A 17,085-nucleotide genomic window follows, 5' to 3' on the forward strand; every position below is an offset into this window, starting at 1 on the left:
GCTATAGTTTCAAATGTATACCCTATGGAAGTTGGGGTTTTTCAATAGTCATGAAATAAATTTTAAAGATGTCAACCTAGTACTATTTTGTTATATGTTCTTTTATTAGAATTTTCAAACTATGAATATTCAAGGATATCAGGTGGCATACAAAATTACATTAGGGATAAATCTCATAATTATATTTGAAGAATTGGACACATGGCATGCTATAGCACTTTTCTTATAGGAAGCAGCCAAAAATAAGCAAGTTTTGGGAATGTTACCATAGCTTTCAATTGACACGTCAAATTTAGTTTATTCTTTTGGAATTGTATAAAAGACATATCATAGTATTAAACCACATTTTCTCATCATTCTGAAATTATACAATTAAGGTACGTAACTTACTAGTGCCCTAAATACTGATTAGAAGATATTTTTTTCTCGGAGACCAAAGTTATGATAAAGAGTAGTGCTATTATTATTTTCCAACAATCCTCCAAATAAACTTTACTACATCGATTAAATTTATTAAAGGCTCATCCTTGGCTCGTGGCAAAAGTGAAGGCTTAGAATTTAGCTTATCTCAATTAGAAAAGAAAGTTAATGAAATGGATGGTAGTGTGTTGTAAAAGTGGATTTTTGATGTTTTCAAGAAAAAAGAAAAATCGAAAACAAGATCAATGAAAAAGAGGGGGAAATAGAAAATGAGATCAATGGATATAAGGAAGAAAAACAAAACCCATGATTTCCATGGAATATTTTCCCTTGGATAGACGTCTTAAGGGATGTGGAGATCCAAGGAAATCATTAACATAAGGAGAAGCATGTTGTTGAGAATAAATCTGATATGGAGAGTATGCTATAACAATTGGAGAGCATAAATATTGAATCATCGAACCATAATTATGAATTTTCAATCTAAGTTCCACATCATCAGGGCTTCAACTCAACACCAAGGAATTACTACATTTTGAAGATCAATATGATGAAATTTAATGGTAATGATCTTGTAACATGGATATTTCAGATGGACCAATGCTTTGATATCCACCAAGTGGCATCCATACTTTTAGAACAAGGAAAACATGTATGATACCAATGCTTTGTGAAATAAAAAGGAGTTTGTTATATCTTCATCCATTTTTACATAGGAATTAATAACACATTATGGGGATATTAAAAGTGACACATTCTTTAGCAAATTGGTAAATTTTCAACAAAGTTGAGTCTCAAAGTAAAGAACATTTTAGATAATAATTTGTTAGACCTATTTATGATAACTTTAAAGGAAAGAAGCCAACATGAGGTGTTTCTCTTTAAACGTAAATCTCTAAAGTATGCCTTCATTGTAGAAAGGAAAGATGAAATTAAAAATATGGATACGATAGAAAAGGTCACTAATAACTATAGAGAAAATCATGTTCCCTCTCCTAACCCAACAAGGTTGAATCCTCGACAAATGGATAAAAGAAGAGGAAAGGGAATATGTTTTAACTATGATAACAAGTATAGTAAGGTGCACAAATGTAATGAAAATAAATTATTCTATATAACCTCTGAAGAAGATGAAGATAAAGAAGGTGAAACTTCACTAGATCTAGAGCTAGAGAAGACTACTGCAACAATGTCTTTCATGCATTGGCTAGAATTAGTATTCCAAAAAACCTTAAGATAGAAGGATATATCAAAAAAAAAGGTAATAGTATTGATTGGTTCAGGTAATACCCATAACTTCAATTACAAATTGGGAAAACTAATCAATTGCTTTGTTTATCTAGCTCCAGAATTTCAAGTAATGATTGTAGATGAAGACCCATAAATTTCTCAAGGAAGTGCCATAACATTAAACTCAATATAGGAGAGTATTTGTTCGACAATCCCATGGTTGCAATAAAAATCAGTGGTTTTGACAATATATTAGGGGTGGAGTGACTATAATAATTGGGAACAATGACATTTAATTTTCAAGATATTTTCATAATATTTACCTCAAAAGGAAAGGATATTAAGATTACAGGTATCCAATGGAAACCCTCTAAAGTTTTAAGCTCTAAAGGAATGAGAAAATTACTAAGGGAACTAGGATGTAATAGAATGATCATGTTCACTAAATGTTCAAACATCAATATCATCTATGTGAAGGAATCTCCATAAGGCTATCACCAATTATCCTAAGGCATTTAGATTAGTGCCTAAGGGTCTTTCACCTAATTGAGATTATGGACATGTTATTCACTTGCAACTTGGAAGTGTATCAAAGACAAATAAGGAAGGAAGAATCACAGTAGAAGTATAATTATTTCTTTGAAGTAAGGATTAAGTAGTCGAGTGATCGAACAATTTTGGAGCACGTAATCAATTAGGAGAACCTACCAATGGAAGAGATGACATTAGAAGATGACTTATTCTTGCAAAATCATTGTTGGTTAGTCAAGTGTTGAGGAAAACACTTGCTTGAAGCATAGGGGCATGTTAGGCCTTACATACACCCTATTTTAACCCTAAAACCCTTTATTAAGCCCTAGATATTGAGTGATTACATTTCTTTTGTTGGAACCCCTCATGGTACCATTTGATATAAGGGTACCCCTTGTCTCCGATATATACACTAAGGATACCTATTGTTACGATCATCAAACATTGTCTTGTACATTGTATTCATTGTAAAATGAAGTTTCCTCCTCAAAGAGGTGTGTAACTATTGACTTAAATCATTTTTAAGGCGTAACGAACATAACATATTATAGTAGAAAAATGTTGCACATGAGTTCTCTAGACGAAGTAGATGTTAAAGGATATTAAGGTATATTATGACCATTCAATCCCAATCATCTACGACCACATATGGGCAATCAAAATTTCAAATAATCCTTTTTTTCTCTCAAGGATTAAGAATATTCGCATCAAGTACCACTTCATAAGAGAAAAAGCACTGCAACAAAGTGCCAAGTTGGAATACATTACCAACATGGAATACTTTGTAAATATTTTCACCAAAACCCTTGCTAGAGAAACATTTTGATATCTGAGACAAAATATTGGAGTGATATCTCTGTAATCTCATTAACAAAAATGAGCACAAGCCTATGGGGACCAACAGTTTTCCATTGATGTTAAATGGGAAGAAGTTGTAGATATAGGAAGAATTGCAAATAAAAAGAGCGTTGCAGAGAGAGGAAGTACTATATTATTATGTAAATGACTAAGGGTTGACATCGATAAAGTGGGATGTTGTTATAAATATTAAGATCATTGATGTTAAAGATAGGGGGAGATTATATATTTCCAAGATAAATATTACATGATGAATATTGTTGGAAATATTATTTTTGGACACTTGAAGCCTAGTTTGGATGCACTATACTTGACGGAATTTTTACCGTAAATACCTATCTCAAACAAGAGTGTCATATATATGGTTAGTAATATTATTCCATGTCCTTTCCAATGGTATATGGTATTCCCATAACTCCATTCGAATGAGGAGATATGAAAGATTCTATCAAGACATCCCAATAAGAGATTTTAGGTTATCACAACCACTTTTACAAGTAGGCCCCATAAGTTAACACAAGAAAAACTATATATAAAAGATATATGAGTTGATTTGAAGTGTACCCAATGAAGAATATGAATAACGAGTGCAAAAAATAGATCCAATGTGTGCAATAAGAATTGGGAGGTATTATTGGGGTTTAAAGGTGTACAAGATGAGTCTAAGGAGTTTTCTTGGAGTGTGAAGGGTGTGTTATGAAGATAATTTCTTTCGGGTTATGATGATGTGAAGTGAACTATTTCGGAATTATATTTTGGGGATTGATACTATAATTTCCACTAGGGAAAGAAGGATAAATATAATAATGGTTTGAAGCTATGTTCATTATATGAAGAAAAGAGAGGAATTGACTCATTGAAGCTAAGGGTATGATGTTGTGGAATGCATGAAGTATGAATCATGCAGGTGAAGTTAGAAGCACTATATGTTTGAAGTCCTTATGTTGGTTCCTAAGAAAGTTTTTCCAAGTTGGTTTTTATCTGAGGAGATTGAACGCCATCTCTTTGATCTTTTCTAAGCAATTCAGTAAGATCATCTCCCAAACTGGGAAATTTGTTTTCTTTCTGATTCACTCTCAAATTAAGGGGAAGATCATGGCCACAAACATGGCCCTCAGGAAGGGTCCTTCCATGTAGCAGAAGTAGGTGGATAAGGTCATGGAATAATACAGGGACGTCTTCTCCTCACCCATAGGGGTACCATTACACTTTCAGGTGAAGCATTCGATTGATCTGACTCTCAAAAAACCTCTACCCAATAGGCTGATATATCACGACTCCATTTGGTAAAAAGCGAAGATTAAGCAGCAAATCCAGGATTTGTTTTAAAAAGGGAACATCCAACCAAGTTCCTCGCCTTGTAGGAGCTCGATTATACTTGTACAAAAGAAGGATGGGATGTGGACGCTCTGTGTTTATCATCAGGCACTAAACAAAATCACGGTCAAGAACATGTATCCAATCCCACGGATTGATGACCTTTTGGACCAACTCAAGGGGTCCAAGTATTTCAGCAAGATTGATATGAAGTATGAATATCACCAAGTTCCATTAGATCCCACATATGCATGGAAGATCACCTTCAAATGTAAAGAATGCCTTTTTGAATGGTTGGTTATTCCCTTCAGGTTAACAAGTGCCCTTGCTACTTTTATGAGGCTAATGGATGACATCTTGTAGCCCATCACCAACTAATTCAGGTTTGTTTATCTTGAGGACATCCTCATCTTCGGAAAGAGTTGGAAAGAACACTTGCAGTACATTTGACAGGTCCTTCAAGCTCTACGACAGCACAAACTATGTGCCAAATTTAAGAAATACACCTTTGGCATAAGTCAACTCCAATATCTTGGTGATATCATAGATGAGCGAGGCATGCATGTAGATTTCACTAAGATCCAATTCATTCAGGATTGGCTATCCCCAACGACTCTAACAGAGCTTCACAACCTTTTAGGCCTTGCAAATTTTGATCGGAGCTTCGTGTTGGGATTCTTCCATATCACTTGGCCCTTGAGTTGTATTACAAAGGGCGGAGTGAAAGAAACATTTTCCTGTTCTAAGTCACAACAAGAGGCGTTTGTTGAGTTGAAGTACCACCTCTCCTCTGCAACATTTCTAGACTTGCAACAAGCATTTGAAATTGAGACATACAGTTCCTACTATGCTATTAGTTCATTCGTCACCCAACACATGCAACTAGTGGCCTACCATAGTGAGAAAATTTCTGATACACTTCAGAAGTACCCCAGTTATGATAAATATATGTATTCCATCCTGCCAGTTTGTTGGTAATGGAATAATTACATTTTGGGGAAGGAGAGAGTCATCCACACTCATCACTAACCTCTTCAATTTATACAAACACAAGGGAAGTTGAATAACGGTCACAATAAGAATTGGTCTACATATTTCCAACAATTCCACTTTAACATTAAATACAAAAAAGGAAACAACAATCAACTTGCAAGCTTCATCAGTCAACCCCTGGTTGCAACATTGACTACTGTTCTCAACTCTTGTGGTTACGAGACCTTTGAATGGCCACATCTATACAAAAATGATCTAGAGTTCACCTCCACATAGAAGATGCTAGTAGATGGCAAGAAAGTTCCTAATTTCCACCTCTAGGATGCATTATTATGCTACCTAGGGAAATTTTGTGTTCCTTCAAGTGACTGTGCCAAGCTAATTTCAGAGGCGCACTACACTTGGGTCGCAGAACACTTTGGTATGGAGAAAATTGTGGTCGTACTACAAAGTTAATTTTATTGGCCAAAACTTTGAGGTTGGGAAATATATCCGATCCTACACTACTTGCGCCATCACCAAGCCAACCATCAAGAAGGAAGGCCTGTACACTCCTTTACCTACTCCCAACTAGCCTTGGGAATCCATCTCCATGGACTATCTATCTACCCTTCCTTCTACTAAGCATGGTAATGACTATGTATTTGTGGTCATGGATAAATTATCTAAGATGGCTATATTGGTGGCTTGCAAGAAGAATATCGCAGCATAGGACACTACCAAACTATTCTTTGAATGAGTGCACATATTTTTTTGGATCCCATAGACCATTATATCAGATCATGATAGCAAGTTCCTGAGAACATTATGGTCAAGCCCCTAGACACTATTGGACATCAAGCTCAGTAAGTCGACTGCATTCCTTCCCCAGAATGATCGCCAAATAGAGGTCGTCAACAGGATAATAGTTCACATACATTGCATGTAAAACACCAAGAATCCATGAGCCTAGGATGAGAGCCTTTTCTATCTACAACACAATTATAACAGGGCTCTCTATAGCTCAACTGGTCACAGTCCCTTTCAAGTGGTTCTAGGATTTCAACCATTGCGTCTGATTGATGTTGTCATTCCTCATGAAACTACATAGATAGAGTCTACAAATGTACTATCCTAGCCTGAAAAAGAAACCATATTTATTAAATGCATCCAACAAATCTTTTGGTAGGTTCACGACATCTTAGAGAAGTCCAATGCCAAGTATAAGCAGTAGCATGATCAACATCAGGTGCCACACAAGTTTTAGGTTGGTGACAAACTAGTGTTGTATTTTCAGAAAGAAAGCCTTACCAAAGACCATCAGAAGCTCAGGCCACTGTGATATGGGCCTTACACCATTACCAAGGTTGTAGGAGATAATGATTTTGAGCCCAGTGTTCAATGTGGACCACCTTCGACCATACTTTCCACCATTACTAGACATCATAGATTGAAAAACAACTCATAGTAATAGAGTTAAAACCAGTCTGCATCGAATAGATGACAACTAATTGACTCATGGAAAGACAAATCAAGAACACTCGCCAACATAAGATCCAACTATATCGTGTTGTCAAAGCTAACCAACTCTTGCACCGAGGCAAGTGCTCACTTTGTACCAAGTTCAATAGAAGTTTCCCATCTCATGGAGGCACTCAACGCAATGGGGACCATTGCTTCCTAAGGAGGGAGGACTGGTCCAAGTGGATATGGGCAGCCACCCACCTATTCTAGTTGGACCCCCACCATTATTTATTTCAGTTTTTCTATTTCCTTGATTGTAGTACAATTTACTATTTTTGACAGTTTTTTGGGTCCTGAAATTCCAAAGTTGTTTTCAGGCCGTAAACGATATTATTTTGGAAAGCTGGGAGACATTAATCTTTTATTGACGTTTTCAGTTGAAAGTTATATTACTCGGATAGATATTTCTAACGAGGTATCGTGCACGTCAAACAAAGATCGTATTCCAATGTTACGACTTCGGGAAGTAGAAGTACCAATTTACCCCAATTGGGCCCATAGTTTTGGTGCTTCATCTCCTAGGGTTAGATTTTTGCATGTTTAGGGTTTTCCATTGTTTCTTAATAATAAATGGGCCTTCGATTCTTATTGTAACATGGTGCAGAGGCATGTATCCGCCACATCTCTTCTTAGAGATAAGCTACCATCGCCTGAGCTAGTTTATTTCCATTTTGTATGTAAGCATATTTCAATTCTATGATATTAATGAAATGCAGTTTTATCTTTACTGCATCTTTGTGTTTATGTTTATATATGTGTTCTATTGCATTCCTGCATAAGTGTAGATCAAATACTGAGGGGTGGCATAGCTCTTCTTCACAAAAGTTGAGTTACTTATGCATGTTGTCTTTAGGAGGCCTAAAATACCCTGATTTCAACTGCTTTCTTACATTTGATTAGTTCCAATCTTCTAGAACCTATTGATGCAAGTCCTCAAACATCTCCTAAGCTTATAGGACCTCCTAAAACCTCTCTAGACCCTGTCAAACAACTATTTTTCGTCATGAAGAACATCATCATAAGGAATTTAACATCTCTACATCAGTTAGGATCAGGAAATATCATATGACCAAACCTTTGCATGGATCATGAGAGGCTAGTTCGCCAACCACCTCTACATCAAGTCAATGGTAGCTCAACTCGAGTAGATATCCACTCTGACAATGAACCATTAGGATCATAAGGACCTCCATAATTAGGTTGAAATAAAACTTCCATCATGTCAACATAATTAATTTCATTGAATATTTCTTCCCATTAACACAATATTGAGCTATAGGTGTTAGGGAAAGAATATCCATCGCCATTGACTAAACTAATTTTGTATGTTAGGGCGCTTCCAAAGAGAATCCACTTCTTCAAAAAATTATTCTTTTGTTAACAACCTTAACTCCTCTACTATAGTATCTAAGGTAGGATTAACCATCTAAGTATCATTGTTATACAATTCTTCCTTTTCAAGATTAGTCTCACCTAAATTAGTAACCTTAGCTCACTTATTTCTTTTATTTCCCTTCTCATCCTTCCAATTTAATATTGTTCTAATGGAATTCTAACCACGAGAGAATCTATTGATTAAACTATTTCCTTCACTTCACTTGATACTTACCCCATGTCTTTCTTATTGTATTATCAATCAATATTTTGTGTCTCCATGATTTTTGAAATAAACATATTTGACTCTCTTCCAATATCGTTAATCAAACTATATTACATTGATTACATAAACATTGGACATTTATGTATCTTTGCTAACAAGAATTGATACAATAAATTGTGATTAATGTAAGCAATAGAGTTTAAATCTCCTCTTTAGTTTGAGATAACATGATAGACACAATTTTTCCAAACTAATCACAGATTCGTCATTCTATTTACAATTTCTAATGCAATTTTATTTTCGATAACAAAATAATATACATATGTATGTATATTGAAGATTCATATATGGTTTTATGAAGGTAATTTCAACATAACATTTCCAAACATATTTAAAAAAAATATATATGGTTTTATGAAGGTAATTTCAGCATAACATTTCCAAACATATTTAAAAAAAAAAACATAGATGGGATATAAACAAGTAATAACTAAAGATAGATCTTAATAATGGTAAGATCTTTCTAATGATGCTATAGTTTCTATACTCAATTACACTATATTTCAAAATTCAATAAACACACGAGAGGTGATTATCCATAAAATTTATTACAAAATTCCTCATAAACATCTCTTGTCCCAATTTTAGTGACCATTAAGGTTGGATTCAGATCTGGAAAAGAATTAGCATCTTTGTCTAGTTTTCTCAAATTTAAATGTTCAAAATGTTCACATAAAAAATATAGATATAATAGTAAGTAATCTAAATATCATTGATACCTAAATATTTTTAATTTATAAAAACCATGTAATTATATACTTAGAGAAAAAAAAACTTATAAATTATTAATAGATATATCATCTTATAGGTATTAATGGACACATTTTTGTGTGTTATGGAAATTTAAATTATTGATTATGTTTAGAGACATATTTTATAGTTTAATATTAAATCAATGTGTGATTATGTTCATGCTCAATATAGAGTTGACATGTATTCATTTTACAATAAAAATAAAATATTCTCTAAATAGAAAGATGAAGTTATCTATAATAATAAAAAATAATGAATATAGATGTTTGGTTAGTTTTAATTATCACAATGTACAACCTCGTGCGAAAGAGATGTAAAAAGCCTCCACTCTCACTCTTACTCTCACCATAAATAAAATATTTTGATATCCATATGAAGTAACATCAATTACAAAACAAATAAAGAGAAATAAAGTAATTAAAAAAAAATCTTATATTTTCTCTTTCGAGTGTTAAAAATATATAATTCTTATACTTTTTTTTTAAATATTACAATACAAAATTTCAATAAATTATTTGAGTAGAGAAGGAAAACAAGTAACTGAAACTAAACAAATTAAACTCTTCTTGATAAGAATAATAAAAGGGCTCTATTTTATTCAATTTTTTAGTATAAAATTAATATGTTGTATTTAGAAATATATCAATAATGGAAAAACAACAAGTAAGTAAACAAATTAATTTCTTCTTAATAAGAATAATAAAAGAGAGATGTCTAATTTATTCAAGTTTTTAGTATAAAATTAATAGGTTGTATTTAGAAATATATCAATAATAGAAAAACAATTTAGCCTGCATAATGCAATTTATAAATTAAATATCACTACTCATACTATGTAAAAGATTTCAATGTCATATATGTATATATTATATATAGTGAAAACATTTAAAATAATCATTTTACATTTTAGCTTTGTTATAGGTATATATTTTGATCAATTTTGTTTGAAATATAGCAAAATTTTGTTATAATTGTAAGTTTAAGCTGTGTAGCTTACACGCCTAAAAAGATTTTCAAGACATTAAATCTATTTATCCATTCAAAAACGCAATTTAAAAAAAAATAAATAAATAAAAATAAAAATAAATAAATTCACATAAAAACAAATCAAATATTTATGTTTTCAAATTTTATAATATAAAAATATTTTTCATCTCTAAAATATTTGATCTCTCCACGAATGCTTTAAAATATTTGATCTCTCCACAAGTGCTTGATCCATAATTAAAATAAATCCATATTAATCATATTAAATAATTACTAACTCGAAGATAAAAATAGAAATGTCAAAACTATCCTGATGATAATAGAAAACATTTTCACAATATCCATTATTTGAAGCTACAATGTGACTTAAGGGGTTGTTTAGGCAGAAACATGTCGATATGAAATTTAGTGAATGAAAGATAACTTTGAAGAGTAGCTTGGGCCAAACTTCTAGCCCATGCAAAGAATTGCTTCATGCCCACACAAAAAATCGTCGCAAGTGATTATGAAATATATTAATGTGAACATATTATTGTGAAATACGGAATATATTAATGTTAACATTTTTTTTTATCAAGTACATAAAAATCTTATTATTATGAAATATGAAACATATCAATGTGAAAATCAATTTCCAGAAAATTAATCGATATGTTTCAATGATATATTTATTTTATATATATTAAATTTAGGATAATTTTTAATTAATTTGTTATTTCTAAATATAATTAATATAAATTAAAATGTTAATATAAAATTAATTTATTATTATTTTTAAATAATTAATATAAATTAATCTTTTTTTAATACTTCAATGTAAATTTTATATCAATTAATTAGACTTTTATAATGAAAACTGCTAATGGTTTAAAGAAGATAAAGTATACCTAACTTATCTGTAAATAAGTCGTTATGGAAATTAATTTATTATTGTTATTAAAGACAAATCATCTTGTTTGAAATGATTTATTGTTCATTTAGATCATTAATTTATATTTAAAAAAGTTAAATTTTTATCCACCAAAAATATTTTAAAATTTTATTTAAAAAAATTTATTTAAGTAAATTAAATATATGTATTTGAATTAGTTGTAGTAGTATATATTAATCATAATTGATGTTCTAGCAAAGGAGTCTTGTAATTAAACGACAAACTTAAATTCTATATATGAAACTAGCAACCTCTACTCGAATGTGTTAATTACTTTAAGATTTCTAGTAGTACTCGAATGTGTTAATTACTTTAAGATTTCTAGTAGTACTCGAATGTGTTAATTACTTTAAGATTTCTAGTAGTGTTTAGTGCTATTTAAATTTAAGAAAAATCAAGGATGCATTAGTCAAAATTATTATTTTAAAGATATTTTTGGAGAATTCTTCATTATAGAAGATTTTCCATAAGCTTTTTGAGTCTATTTATTTTTGTATTCTTAAGCACTTCAATTATAATTTAAGTTTGAGAATCACAACTCTATTTTCTTAAATTCTATATATCAAACTAGCAAGCTCTACTCGAATGTGTTAATTACTTTAAGATTTCTAGTAGTACTCGAATGTGTTAATTACTTTAAGGTGTTTAGTGCTATTTAAATTTAAGAATAATCAAGGATGCTATTTAAATTTAAGAATAATCAAGGATGCATTAGTATAGTCATAATTATTATTTTAGAGATATTTTTGGAGAATTCTCCATTATAGAAGATTTTCCATAAGTTTTTTGAGTCTATTTATTTTTGTATTCTCAAGCACTTCAATTATAATTTAAGTGAGAGAATCACAACTCTATTTTCTTAAATTCTATATATCAAACTAGCAACCTCTACTCGAATGTGTTAATTACTTTAAGATTTCTAGTAGTACTCGAATGTGTTAATTACTTTAAGATTTCTAGTAGTGTTTAGTGCTATCTAAATTTAAGAATAATCAAGGATGCATTAGTATAGTCATAATTATTATTTTAAAGATATTTTTGGAGAATTCTCCATTATAAAATATTTTCCATAAGTTTTTTGAGTCTATTTATTTTTGTATTCTCAAGCACTTCAATTATAATTTAAGTGAGAGAATCACAACTCTATTTTCTTACTTCTTTGGTAAATATATAATTCATAGAGTTTTCTGGTTTAAAATATATTCAAGTGATAAGATTTCACCATTGTATTGTCCATGTTGGCATGAAACTCAATTAGTTTGAAATATTTTCATTGGGAGAGCATTTTTTTCTTAAAATCAATTTGTTTTCCAAAGAAAATCTTAAGTATGGAAAGATATCTAAAAGTTTAAAAACCATTTTGAATATTACTTGTCCCTAATATGCAAAAAAAATTAGCGATATATCTTTAAAAATATTCAAATTTCTAATAATTGTATATAGTATCTATAAATTTTGGCAATTTCTAAGGTAGAATAATTTTATACATTAAAATTTAAGCGAATGATTTTTAGAAAAAATGAAAATTAACAAATCTTTTTTTCTTTAAGAAACATGAAAAATTATACCACTTGCAAATATTAACCCCTAAAAATTTTCTTGCCTTTTTCATTTTCATTTATGAATGGTTTATTAAAAATTAGATATTCCTTTATTGTGCCACAAGGTATTTTTTGTTGAGAGATATTTTTAAACTGATTTTGGTTGTTGCATTAAATGAACCAAAAAAAAGGAGAAAAGGTATTTGGATTATTAGATTCCATGTGGTGTGAAGCATTTTATTCGCACATGTGTCTACATATTGACATTTATTTGGAGTTTTTTTTTGGAATGTGGATTTTAATTAGTACATAGAAAAAGTATTTGAGGATTAACATGGAAAAAAAGAAAGAAAAAAGTGGAGGTTTAGGAAAAGGTAAAAAAAAAAACAAAAGAAAAGGAGAAAATTTAACAATAATAGAACTTGTTATTGTGTGGAGTAGTAGATTCATAGAGCTCTTAATTTTTCCATTAGGAAAGTAATTATCAGTATGGAATTTTTCAATAATTCTTATATTCTACCACCCTCTATTTTTGTTTCAAAAATTATGAAGTTTGGGCATTAAAATGAGAACCATATTATGAATAAATGAGTTATAGATATTGTTCTGTACGGGTTTGAAGAACCCCCAAGTCAAAGGGATCAAGTTATAGTCATCACAAAGGATAATGTAGCAACATTGTTTCTTGCTCAACAAGGTTTGGATCACAACATTATTTCCAATATTGTAGCAACAACCAAGATCAAAGAAGCATCAAATATTGTAGAATTGACATATAGTGATGGGGGACAACATTCATTGTAGTTGTTAATGAAGCACTCAATATAACAGGAGAAGTGAAAAATTTTGATATCACAAAAATGACTAAAGATGCTATGGAAGAGTCTCTTGAAGGAGAAGAAGGTATAGAATACATGGAAATTACAATTGGCCTAAACAATATAGGGAAGTCTATGGAAAAAATCACAAAAGAAGGAGGTGAAATTGTGCAAGCCCGATAATCAACATCATACAGAAAGTGAAGGCCACTACGAAAATACATGTGCGGAAGATAAAATTGAGTCCAACTTTATGGCAAGACAAATAGGTAAAAAAATAGTTAGTAGTGAATGTTGAACTTTATATGAGGTTAAATTAGCATTTCTTGAAGAGTGGCATGGAAAATTCAAGAATCATGAGGAGGAAAGTGACTATGTTAAATCCTTTATAACTATAACAAAAGAAGGAACAAAAGAACGAAGTTTACCATCAAAGTTATTGAAGCTATTACAATAGTAGAGGAGGCGATAAAAGAAAATGAAGATATTTTTTTTGACCATACACAAGTCAATATAAAGATCAATCAATAGTAGTTGTTACAAGTAGATGAGAAAAATAACTAAAGGAAAATTCCATTAAAATAAAAAAAATATTGAAGAAGAAAGCTAGAATAAAGGTAAAGAAAAAAAGAAAAAATCTAAAGAAACAAAGTTTGGAGCCTCAAAAAGAATTTATATAGCATAGAGCTTAATAGAACTTGCATCAACATGTAGAAGTAAAACCTTCATATCTCATCCTTGGAGGATTGGATAGCTTCTAGGGAACCTTCTAAAAATAATGCACCCTTCATATGACCTAGTTTGATGCTAGCAAAACCCTGGCTCTGTGGGAATTTGTGTTGGGAGGTGGGAAGTGGAAGAAGGGTTTTAATAGGCTTGGATGTTATAAAAGGGTTGACTAGGGTTCATAGCCTCTCAACTCCATTCATTAAAACTTTGAATGAACACAACCTATTCTCCTTGGCCAACTTGGCTACATGTCGGCTCCCCTTATCTTCTCCTATCAAAGGGCTGCACACATGGAAAATTGACCTACTAGTGGAGCATGAGATTGAATGGGAGAAATTTAGAGGTAATCTACGCAATGAAGGGATATCTTTGTCTCACAAGGATGGTAACCTTATGTGGAGAGGTAGAGAATTAATGGGTAACATAGAATACAAAGAGGTTTATTCATTTATTTCCATGATCAATCACCCTAGACCCCATTCGAATTGGTTGCCTATCATGTAGAAATTGGAAGTTCCACTAAAGATAAAATGCTTCACATGCTTAGTCCTCCTCAATCAAATTCTCACTTCAGAAAATATGATTAAGAGGGGTTTTCAGGGTGCTCAGAGATGCCCACTATGTAGGTTGTCATTAGCAGATTCTTTGCACATATTCTTGCACTGCTCTTTCTGATTTCTATTTGGGAGGAGGTTTCAAATTTTTTTGAGATTGAAGCAATGGTGAGTTGATCATCTATCGATTCTTGTCTTGTAATCTTAGCCTTTAGGCGGAAAGAATATAGAGACATCTTGTTGTACATTTTTTGGGGAATTTGGCAATGTAGAAATACATTTATTTTCAAAAACAAACCCCCTAATGTGATGATCACAAGTCTAAATATTGTTTCCTATTTCAAGGAGTTAGGTGGATGGAAACCTAAAATCAATAGGCATTATGTTTGTTATAAGGACCTTGGGGTTCTTTTCTCATAGGTTTCTTCGACGGGGCTTCTTCAAATTGTCTATGTGGCTATGGGGCCTATATTAAGATCAGTCTATCTCAAGCCTACCACTTTTACTGGTCCAGTGGACCTGGTTCTAATTCTGGGACAGAGGTGGTGGCTCTTTGGGGGGTGCTTCAGTGTGCTTCTTGGTTTCCCATTGAGAAGATACTAATTGTTAGGGACTCCAAAATAGTCATTAACTGGGCTCACGGCCGCAAATCCCTCGAGGTCCCATTCTTATTTGATTGGTTCTAGAATATACAAGTCTTGTTAACTTCATTCTCCAACATCTCCTTCGAGCACATTTACTGGGAGCATAATCTACTTGCAGATGCCATATCCAAATGAGGGATCTCCCTCTAGCCAGGTTCGATGCATTTTGATCTCCATGTCGAGCATGTTGTCTTTGGATTTAACACCATTGATTTCTAGCACAAGAATGTTTTTGTTATATTCTCCTATGTTTTTTTTTTTTTTTTTTTATTTCCAGATGTAGCTTCTTTGTTCTAGATGCAAGTTCAACTCCCTAAAGGTCCCATCCTTATGTCATTGGTTGCAAAATATCCAAGACCTATTAAAATCATTCTCGAGCATATCCTTCAAACAAGTTTACTTGGAGTATGATCTACTTGTAGATATCATATCCAAACAGGGGATCTCCCTCCAGCTAGGTTCAATGCATTTTGCTTGACATGTCATCATTGTTGTTTATGGATTTGAAACCTTTCATTTCTTCGACAAGAATGCTTTTGTCATATTATTCTCTATTTTTTTTCCAGATGTAGGTTATTTTTTCCAATTGTAGGTTTTTTCTTCTTTTTTTGTGGATTTTTATGTACTATCTTTTTCCTATCTTTCTCGTGGCACTTAGTGATTCATGCTATAGGTGTATTATTATGTTTTGAGGGATGTTGTTCATCTAGCTCCGAGTGGCTTTTTTGTAATATGCCTCCCTTTTGTGTGTTTTTCTTGGCTTGAAGAGGGGAATTTTGTGGCCTATTTTGGAGTTGGTACTTTATCATCTCTATTTTTGTCATTGTTTGGATGTATCTCGCCCCTGAGGACTATAAGACACAAAAATATAAACTCCTTAAAAAAAAAAAACTTCATTTTGCTCTAAACGTAATAATGGTGATAATTAAAAGTAATGTTGTCGTGTGTTAATTATTTTTAGTTTTCTAGTAGTCCCTAATAGTTTATATTGAAGTCTAAATTTAAAAATAATTATTCATACATTAACATAACCATAATCATCATTTTAAATATTTGTCTAAAAAATTCTCCATCATCTCTTCTTTTCATATGATTATCCATACAAAAATTTAGTCTATTTTATTAGATGGTATTGTACCCTCGACAACAGGATTTTCATAACCACGCTCACACATAAATTTGGAAAGCTTATATTCTCAAGAATCTTCAAAAACCGATGTAACAAGAGATTCGAAAGGTTAATCAAAGCGATTTTTCCAAGGGATTTATGATAAATCCCAAAGCCTCATGCCTAACTTTAACATAGAATATTCAAACCCCCGTCCCTATAAATTTGGACATTAAAATTAATTTGTTTCTTTTGGAGAAAGATGTTGAAAAACAAAATCCATCGATTTTGATTCGAAAACTGACTAGTTTTCTTAGAAGAAAAAGAAGTTGAAAAATAAAATTGATCGATTTGCAGCAGCCCATGATGATGTACTGAGCAGTTTATAGACTTGTGCTATTCTTTTCAAATCGAATAAAATATGAAATGATAAGATAACGTTGGGCTGAAATTGGCTGTCTTTGCCGCAGTTTTATAGGCGTTACTGTAATAAACATCATGTAACTCC

Source organism: Pinus tabuliformis, chromosome 7 (assembly GCF_031772625.1).
Source record: "Pinus tabuliformis cultivar Carrire ecotype Pingquan chromosome 7, CPIR1, whole genome shotgun sequence".
NCBI classification, from domain to species: Eukaryota; Viridiplantae; Streptophyta; class Pinopsida; order Pinales; family Pinaceae; genus Pinus; species Pinus tabuliformis.